The 10,544-nt window shown below is 47.3% G+C and overlaps 1 pseudogene; it reads right to left on the bottom strand.

Moving 5' to 3' along the window:
- Window positions 1-533: 533 nt before the first annotated feature.
- On the bottom strand, window positions 534-7,347 carry LOC119923535 (annotated as a pseudogene).
- Window positions 7,348-10,544: the final 3,197 nt, after the last annotated feature.

The following is a 10,544-nucleotide window of genomic DNA, read 5'->3' as shown; positions in this document are numbered from 1 at the left end:
AGGGAAGCCAAGTTTGGATAACATTTCCAGGGGAAGGGAGTTAGGGAGTGCCTTCCCCTCGACCCCCACCCCCACCCAACCAGCTCCAAAAATCTGGCATCCCAGGAGCTTCTGGGAATTTCTCCACCGCTCCCACCAGAACCTTTCCTGCAAGGACAATTGTCCAAGACCCTTGGACTTGTGTTGCAAGGACAATTGTCCAAGACCCTTGGACTTGTGTCTCCAGAGCATCCACTGCACTGCATTAGGGATTATTTGATCCCAATCTGCAGTGGTCTCCAGGACAACCAGGCAGGTGATGTCAGCCTTCTCTGTAAGAATCCAGCCTCGGGGAGGGAAGGGCCCAGAAGGCCAGGGAACAAACACCCCAGTGATCCACGGAGCATCCAGTCCTGATATCTGATTCAGGTTGGCCACCAAATCCCTGCTGGATGTCCCTGACAGGATTTCCCTCTCCTTTTGTCCTGCCATTGCAATAAAATCAGGGTTGGGAAAAATATTGGGAGATAACAATAACAGCCTTGTACTGGAGATCATTTCCTCCTCAAACACTCCCGAGTGTTTCTGTCAGGCTGCACCTGGATCACATAGCATTTGGGGACGAAGATGCAGCCGAGAAGCCCGGCACCAGAGGCCAGGATGGAGAAGATCTCCATGGCTACTGTGGCCTTCCCCTTGGTGCTGTGGTATGCGAGGAGGAACGAATCCCAGAAGCTGTAGAACACCAGCATACTGAATGTGATGAACCTGGCCTCGTTGAAGCTGTCGGGCAGCCTCCTGGCCAGGAAAGCCACAGTAAAGCTCACCAGGGCCAGAAACCCCAGGTATCCCAGAAGGCAGTAGAAGGCAGTCACGGAGCCCTCGTTACACTCAACAGTGATGAGTCTGGGCTCAGAGTGCGTGTCCACCTCCAGGAAGGGGGGAGCGGTGCCCAACCAGATCATGCAGATGGTCACCTGGACCAGGGAACAGGACGGGACTGTTGAGGTCGTGGCTCTGGGCCCTACCTACCTCCTGACACTGCTCCTCAAGCTCGTGGTCCTGAAGGCCAGAACCATGGTGAAGGTTTTTGCCAAGATGGAGGAGATGGCCACGTTGAACACAACCCCAAATGCCATTTTTCGAAGGAGGCAGGAGGGTGGTGTGGGTTGGCTGATGAAGGTCAGAGCACAGAGAAAGTAGAGCATGAGGGAGAGGAGAAGGGTGTAGCTGAGATTGTGGTTATTGGCTCGGACTATGGGGGTATCTCGGTGCTTAATGAAGATCCAGAAAACCAGGGCTGTGAGAAGAGAGAAAGAGAGAGACGTGCAGACCAGAATCAGTCCCAGAGGTTCCTTGTGGGACAGGAAAGTCACCACTTTGTGGAGGTAACCATCTCTTTCCATGTTTGAATACTGATCGTCAGGACACTTCACACACTACTCTGCATCTGAAAGGAAAGAATCATTCACTCACTCAATCAATCCATAGTATTCATTGAGTGCTCAATGTGTGCAGAATGCTGTACTAAGTGCTTGCAGGAATACAATGCAACAGTGTGGGTAGACACGTTACTTGCCCAGAAGAAGTTCACAGTATAAAAGGGAACACAGACTGTAAGATATATATAAATTAATAAATAATGGATAGGCACATACGTGCTCTGGGGGTGAGGGCGGGGTGACTATCAAGTACATACAGCAGGAGAAAAAGAAGAAGGAACAGAGTCTTACTGCCCCCTATAGCACATATTTCCTTCCCCCTAGGTCAGGGTCACAGCCCAGGTTGAGATTTTTGCCTCTACATCAAACCCAACCTGTCTGGTCTGAACACTCTCTCCTACCCCTATCCCCCCAACCCCTCGCCCAGTGCCTAGTTTGCTTTTTCCATCCCTTGCTCTCACCCTGCAGTCACACCAGTCCATTGGCAGGGAACTGCTGAGGAAAGACTCCTGGACATCCATGTCTGTCATCAGGCATAGCTGTCCCTTTGCCTCCAGGCTTTACTGCTGCCTGTCTCTGTCTCTCCACGCCCTAGGTCTCTCACCATCTGGCTCATGTCCACAGGCTGTGGGGCAGTGAAACCCGTTTGGGGGCAGACTGTGGTCATGCAAAGAGCTGGGTCTCTGCACACACCTACCTGTCTGGTTGGAAATCTCCCCGTCTGGGCACCGGACACAAAAATAGCAGCAAATGCCGCCTCCCCCCCCCCCCCCCCCCCGCCTTGCTGGGCACGTTTTCTGAATCCGGGTCCACAGCTCCTGCTGCGCCGTGACCGTGGAGCCTGAATTCTCATGACAGGGGACAATGACAGTGAGAGTGGAGCACCACTGCCCCGAACCCACTTGGGTGATCCTGAGACCTTCCCACCCAGAGGCTTCCCCACAACCTCCCAACAAGTTTGAACTCCAACAAGGGCTGGGCTACAGCTACCCCCTTCTCCACCTCCCTGCTTTTCCTCCTCCCTGCTCAGAGCTTGGGGCTGCAGAGGGCAAGGGGGACCAAGTCCCATTTATAATCCATAGAGAAGGTCACCCTGAGCCTACCACAAGGTCAAGAATAATTTCCAGACATCCCTTCCTCCTCCCACCCCTGTTCACTGCAGGAAGTTTTCTTTCCCTGACCTCCACCACCACCCCCGTCTCAACCCGACAACATAAACCTTAAATTCTTGACTGTATTCGGGAAGTTGTGTCTGAGAAACCGTGCCAGGAAGGTGCAAGGTTCCGAATAGATGAATACTAAAATATTTTCATTTGTCTTTGACTGTCTTGGGGCTGTTATTCCACTCCTGGAGTTCTCACTAGGGAAATTGCTCTGAGATTCCCTGTTCACCAAGTTTGGTTGCTGTGATCATCAGTATGGGATCTCACCGTAACTATGTGGAGATCACATTCCTCAGGTGACCCTTTGGCAGGGTGACACACCCATAACCAACTCTAGCCCTAGGAGATGACTAGAGGGAAGCCATGACAGTTCAGGCTTCTCTCCACATGAACCCCTCTCTGAAAGAGCCAATCCCTACCTAACCCAGCCCAAGAGATGGACAAGCAAAGACACCAGCAATTACCATCTCCCCTCAAGGACACCTGGGACCCAGCTCTCATGGTGATCTCTTCATGTCAGGCTGTATGGATTTAAAGCTCAGCTGAGGCTCTTCAGTATCAGTGGCACTCACCAGACTGCTACGTTGCATCCCCAGAAACCCATGCCACGGGAGAAGCACTATGGTGTAGTGAATAAAGTACAGGCCTGGGAGTCAGAAGGTTATAGGTTCTTATCCCATCTCTGTCACTTGTCTGCTGTGTGATCTTAGGCAAGGCTCTTAACTCATCTGTGCCACAGTTCCCTCATTCACAAAATGGGGATTGAGACTGTGGATAGGGACATGGGATAGGGACTTTGTTCAACCCCATTTACTTGTATCCACCCCAGTGCTTAGTACAGTGCCTGGAACAAAGTAAGCACTTAGGAAATACCATTATTGTTATGATGATTATTATTATTGGCAGGGAGCATTCTGGAGGGAGGGCACTAGGCTGGCATCAGATGGCATCATATGACAGGGGAGAGAGGATCGATACCATTTTGAGTTGTAGCTCTTCCCCTTCACCTCGGGATTGGCAGAATTAATAGGACTCCCAAGCACCTCCACCTGGGCCTAGTTTGAGTGTTTAATTGCCCCTGATGTGTCTGACTACAGCCCCCTCTACCCCTTTTAGTCTCAGATCATTCTCCCCTTGAGGATCAAGGTCAATGTTTCTTTTCCACCTAAGTGTTCATTCCCAGCACTAGTTACAATGTTGTGCACACAGTAAGAACTCCCTCAATACAATCATTACTAGAAGTCTGGGACTACTGCCCCAGGAAAGCTGGGAATTCCCATTGGCTGTTTACCTGAGAGGATCCCCCGGGCCACATGACTATTGCTTCATTGATGAAAACATCTTGGCCAGGGGGTGCCTGGGGGGTCCACCTCCCCGACTTTCACCAACTTACAAATTCCATTGGAAAACATCACAAATTTCAGAATCTCAAATTTTCCATTATATCTGTGGTTCTCATCCAGAATCACTGGTTCCCCTGCAGGGTTGTCAAACTGGACTTTGCTCAGAAGCTCATGGAGCTGAAATAGATAAAAGGAAGCTCTGGAGACTCCTGACCCCAGGGAAGGTGACATTAGCTGCAATGGAATTCGATGTGTTCAGTTGGTTGTTTGATAGTACAGTCTCTGCACACAGTAAGCACTTAATAAATCCGATTGATTGAATGAATGAATGATAGAACTTGTTAAGCACTTACTATGTGTAAAACATTTTTCCAAGTGCTGGGGTAGGTGCAAGTCATTTGGGTCAGACACAGTCCCTGTCTGGCATGGGGTTCACAGCCTTAAGTGGGAGGCAGAACAGGAATTGAATCCCCATTTTATAGTTGAGGAAACTGAGGGACAGAGAAGTTAAGTGACTTTCCCAAGATCACACAACTAATAATTGGAACAGCAATTGGTAGAGTTGGGATTAGAACCTAGGTCCTCGGACTCTCAAACCCACGCTCTTTCCACCTGGCCATCCCGACAGTTGGGTCAGTGATTCAGAGGTTGGGATTGGATAGCCAAATTTGCCCTATGTGACAACTGAAAGTCAGCATGACTTAGTGGAAAGCACTATGGCCTGGGAGTTGTAAGGCCTGGATTCTAATCCTGGCTCTGTCACTTGCCTGCTGTGTGACCTAGGGCAAGTCACTTAACTCCCTACATCTCAACTGTCTCATCTGTAAAATGAGGATTCAATACCTCTTCTCCCTACCACTTGAACTGTGGGTCCTATGTGGGACAGAACTGTTTCTGTCTTCATTATCTTGTATCAACATTCATGTTTAATAAAGTGCTTGGCACCGAGTAAGAATTTAGCAAATATCACTATCATCATGACTTCTGAAGGAAAATGAAACTGCTTGTCAAAAAAGGAGACCAGGAGCCTGGGAGCAGTCATCCCAAGGGGTGGTGATTTCTGCTCTCCCACCTTTGCCCCTGCTGATGACTCTACTTCTCCAGATCCCTCTTCCTCCCTCCCACCTCAGTCACCCTTCCCAGGAGTCAGGGTAGTCTTTGTCTCTCCCTCTCCCTCTCTCTTGACAGGAAAGGGAGAACAAAGAAGGTAACCCAGGGACAACTGACCTCCTCATGAGAATATTCTTCATCTCATCCATACATAGAGAAGGAGGAGGAAGGGGAAGGGCATTGTTGTCTAACAATAAGGGACCGCCCCACCCCAGAACAAGTTACCCTGCTGACCCCTTGCACTCTGCAGTTAGTTTGTGGAGACTGAGAGCAGGGAGCAGTGCACAGGAGAGACAAGGGCAGGGGTGATGACTGAGATGATGAGGATGAAGACATCCTCTGTCTGTGCTTTGCTCTGTGACCACCCCCTAAACCCGACCATCTCCAATGGGACAACATTGGTTATTCTAATGGATATAAATTTGAAGCAAGCAGTACTCATGGTGATAGTCACCATCTGAGCACATGGGTGGCTGAAAAGTCCATTCTGAGATGCAGGGTCCCAGCCAAAAAGGCTCTCCCGTGTCATGTTCTTAAGTTTAACGTTTGCAGCTCCTAGAACTGTGTTCTCTTTTCCCTGAAATGGATAAACTACATCCTAAATCAGTATTTGCATCAATAATATTTGTGAATTTCAAGTTCTTTATTCAATCAATTGCATTTATTGAATGCTTACTGTGTGCAGAACACTGTACTAATGCTTGGAAAGTACAATTCAGCAACAAATAGAGGCAATCCCTACCCAACAATGGGCTCACAGTGTAGAAGGGGAAGACAGACGGCAAAACAAACTGAAACAAGTAGACTGGCATCAATTGCATCAATACTAAATAAATAGAATTGTAGTTATATAAATAGTCAGATAATGTATCTACCAAATCTGTTGTGCTGTACATGCCCAAGAACTTAATACAGTGCTCAGCACACAGAAAGCATTCAGTAAGTACCATTGTTTAATTGATTGATTGATTTAGACCTTCCATTTTTGCAAGGATGTGTCTGGCTGGGCCAGTTGAAACACCACTGATTATAATTAAAAGAAACCAATTTTTATTGTCCGAACCTTAGCTACAGTTTAACCAGATGCCCAAGAGGTATTTCTCGCATTAAGGCAGTGTTTCTCCATTCTCCTACCTGCGATTTTATTTCAGTGCATGGATTTCTAGGACTTGGTCTCTGAACCCAGTCCTGTATATGTCAGAGGTTAAAGGATGAGGTTTCTCTGAAGGAGTAAGTTTCGACAAGGCCCTCCACTTCTTAACTTCGGAAGGACCTTCCTCTTGTGACCTCTAGACTGAAAGCTCCTTGTGCACAGGGAATGTTTAGACCAACTCTGTTATAATGTACTTTCCTAAATGCTCAGGACTATGCTATGAACAGATTAAGCTCTTTATAAACACCACTGGTCAACTGATGGATTATGCTGCTCTCTATGGCAGTGGGAGAATATTACCTGCCATGGACGAGGCACCAGGTAGTCCCCATTTTCTAGAGATTCCAGGTCTGAGCTGAATAGGAAAAAGTCGTGGAGCCCCTGGGCCACGGCGTATATGGCATTGTGCAAACTGTAACTCAGGGCAGATATTGTCAGAGAAAAAATGTGCATAGGCAGCATCTCCAAAGAAGCATTTTCTGAGCATTTTCTTCCACACAGTTCAGGCAGTGAAAAGGAACAGTCAAAGACAGACTCCCAGAATTCCTTCAAGATAATGGCTTCTGGATATTTTGCTGGTTTAACTGTCTGTAGAAAATCTCTGAAACCAGGAACCTCTTAGCAAGGTTCGCCAGAGTCAAAGTCCCATGAAAATCATAGCTGTTTGTTTCATACATCGTACTCAAAGTAACGTCCCAGTGAAAAATGGTGACCAATACCATCTTGGACAGTCCCAAAATCTCTATAACAAATCTCAGAAGGTTCAGGGACTCTGCATCCACATAGGCAGCCATTACTGAAGCTGATGTAGCCATGACACTGGAGTAGATTCCCCGGGCTGAATATAAGTTGAACTTTCCACTAGGGATCTTCTTGGTAAAAGCTCCACAAGTAATGTTCCTGACAATCTCCCTGGTCACATCCAAGAGGAATCTATCTTCTCTCATATCACCTGACATCACGAACCCCACCGAGGTCCAGCTGAAATGCACCATTAATAGGACCATCCCTCGAGACAGAGAGGAGAACCTGGGGGACACCTGATAGAGAGATGGAAACTCTACCTTGTCACTCAGGATCGGGTCAAATGGGCCATAGGTGATCTGGATAGAGAACAACAGAACTAAGTGGGAGGTGTGAGAATGTAGCAAATCCATCAAAAGTATTTACTTAGCTCCTGCTTTGGAAAGCACACTGTTCATACCACCAGGGAAGGATAGATAATGATGGAGTAGAGGCTGTTGGATTTGGTAAGAAGGAGATCACTGGTGAGTTTTGAGAGGGCAGTTTCCATGGAGTGAACTTGGCATAAGCAGAAAGTCTTAGTGGATAGAACACAGGCCTGGGAGTCAAAAGGACTGGGTTCTAATCCTGCTTCTGCCAGATGTCTGTTGTCTTGCCTTGAGCAAATCACTTAACTTCTCTTTGCCTCAGTTACCTTGTCTGTAAAATGGGGATTAAGACAGTGAACCCCATGTGGGACACTGATTGGGTCTCAATCTAACTTGTATCTACTCCAGAGCATAGTACAGTGCCTGGAACATAATAAACATGTAACAGAAACTACTAAAAAAGCAAAATTCGTGGAGTGTCAAGGAGGGAAATGGAGGAGAAGAAGTGGAGACAGTGAGTGTGGACAACTCACTCATGGAATTTGGAAAGGAATGGAGGAGGGAGATAGAACAAGAACCAGAGAGAGATGAGGGGTCAGGAGAGGGTTATTATTAGGATAGAGGATATGCAAGACTATTTGAAATCAGTGGGGAAGAAGACATTGGAAAGAAGAAGCCATTGGAGAGTGAACAGTTGAAGATAGCAGTAGGGGAGGAAAGAAAGGAGGAGATGAGTATTTTGATAAGGTGTAAAGAGATGGGGCTAGAGGAGCAGGTAGAAGGGGTAGATTGGGAGAGTAATCCATTAATCAGTTGTATTTATTGAGTATTTACTGTGTGCAGAGCACTGTACTAAGTGCTTGGGAGAGTACAATATAAAAACGTAACTGGCATTCCCTACTCACAATGAGCTTACAATCTAGAGGTGGACTTATGGTGTAGAGGAGGAATAGGAGATGTCTTCGTGAGACACTTCAGGGAAACGTGGGAGAGTCAAAGAAGGGGCAGGAGGAGAGAAGAACCAGATAGGGGCAGAGGAGATTTTAAAAAGAGCACCCCTGATAGTTCCAATTTTATCCAAAAAGACATGGCCAGGTGAGGGAAAAGAGATGGGTGGGGCGGGGTGACAGGGGATTGAGGAAGGAAACCTGCAAAGGCAATCGGCATGGTAGTCAATAAGGATGGAGCAATATTGTTGCCAGGCTGGGAAGAGGGCAAGTTAAAGCTGGTGAGATGCATCTGACGTGGACTAGGTTGGCCTGATGTCTGGATTTCCACCAGTACAACTCCACGACATGTCCACAGGAGAAAAAGAGGAGTGCTCTAGGGGTGATCCTGTACTGCAGGTTAGTGGTGCAAGATTAGTAAAGGGAGAGGGAAGTGAGTGAGTTGAGTCTGTTAGAGAGGGTGGTGTTGAGGGTGTCAATTTGCACATTAAGGATAGGTAGTTTGAGTATGGAGACGCAATACACAGTAAGTGCTCAATAAATACGATTGAATGAAAGAATAAATGGGGCATAACGAGGAGGTTGTGGTTGGATAGAATGTTGTCTAGTGAAAAGAGAACACCTGGGTTCTAATCCCAGCTCGAAGTCACTTGGGCAAGTGACTTAACTTCTCTAGGCTTCGGTTCCCAATGGGGATTCAAAAACCTGTTCTCCCCACAACTTAGACTGCTATCCCCATGTAGGACACGACCATCTTGCATTACTATCCCCTGCTCCTATCTGGTCCTTTTCTCCTCTGCCCCTTCTTTGAATCTCCCATCTTTCTCTGAATTGTCCCAAGGAGAGATCTCCTGCTCCTCTTTAGACTGTAAGCCCTCCTCTAGATTGTAAATTCGTTGTGGGTAGGGAAAATCTGTTATGTTGCTATATTGTATCTCCCAAGCACTTAGTACAGTGCTGTGCCCCAAGTAAGGAGAAGACACGGTAAAGAAGGTGAGATGCATTTGACATGGACTAGGTTGGCCGGATATCTGGATTTCTGCCAGTACAACTCTACTGCAGGTCCATGGGAGAAAAGGAAGACTGCTTTTTAGGTGATCCTGTACTGAGGGTTAGTGGTACGAGATTGGTAAAGGGAGTGGGGAGTGAACAAGTTGAGTCCAGTAGAGAGGGTCGTTTTGAGGGTGTCAATTTGTGCATCAAGGATAGATAGTTTGAGAATGGAAACTAAATGGGGCATAATATCATGAGAAAATTGGTGCAGATTAAAAGAATGAAGTTCTCGATGGAGAACAGGAGAGAGTTCCTTGTGGGGGCAGGAAAAGGACAGGTGTCAGGTGAGGAGGTTGGATTTGGATAGAGTGTGGTCTTGTGGAAAGAGAACACCTGAGTTCTAATCCCAGCTCCAAGTCACTCGGGCAAGTCACATAACTTCTCTAGGCCTTGGTTCCCAAAGGGTGATTCTAAAAACCTGTTCTCCCCACGACTTAGGCTGTGAGCCCCATGTGGGAACTGGTCATCTTGTAGGGCAAGCGTTTAGCCTATAATAAGCACTTAACAAATACCATAATTATTAATTATTACCACAGGGAAATGTCATAGTTGAGGAGGGGAGAGTTGGGGAGGGTGAGGCTAGTGCAATCACTAGGGAGGATGAGATCGAGTGCATGTCCAAGGTGATGAGCGAGTCAGTGGAGTTGAGGAATAAGAGGAAGTAGGCAGTGGAAAGGTCTTTGGGAACATCCACATGGATATTGAAATCCCCAAGGATCAATGTAGGGATGGAGAAAGAGAGAAATAATTTGAGAAAGAGATCCAAATGGCTCAGAAAGTTGGGGGTGGGACCTGGGATTAGTAAGTGGATTGGGTGGTAGAGATTGGTGAGGAGTAGAAGGGGGAATTGGAGGAGAGGAAGTGGAGGCAGTAAGTGTATACAACTCACAGATGGAGTTGGGAAAGGAATGTTAGGAGGGAGATGAAGCCATAACCAGAGGGATCTGGGGCCGGGGTGTGAGGGGTTAAGGGAGGTTTATTTTTAGGATAGGAAATACAAGTGCACATAGGAAAGCAATGGAGAAGAAGCCACTGGAGAGTGAACAGGTGAAGGTGGAAATCAGGGAGGAAAAAAAGGAGAGGGCAAGTGTTTTGATCAGGTGCAAAGGGAGAGGAATGAATCTAAGGAGTACAGTTTGAGAGGAAGCAGGAGATCTCCTCTTGGAACGTTACAGGGAAAGATGGGAGAGTCAAAAAAGGGACAGAGGGACAGGCTGGACAGGAGCAGGGGAGATTTTAGAG

The sequence above is a fragment of the Tachyglossus aculeatus genome, unplaced genomic scaffold, assembly GCF_015852505.1.
Source record: "Tachyglossus aculeatus isolate mTacAcu1 unplaced genomic scaffold, mTacAcu1.pri scaffold_1_arrow_ctg1, whole genome shotgun sequence".
Taxonomy (NCBI): Eukaryota; Metazoa; Chordata; class Mammalia; order Monotremata; family Tachyglossidae; genus Tachyglossus; species Tachyglossus aculeatus.
The sequence above is the reverse complement of the archived record's forward strand: the minus strand, read 5'-3'. Positions and strand labels throughout refer to the sequence as shown.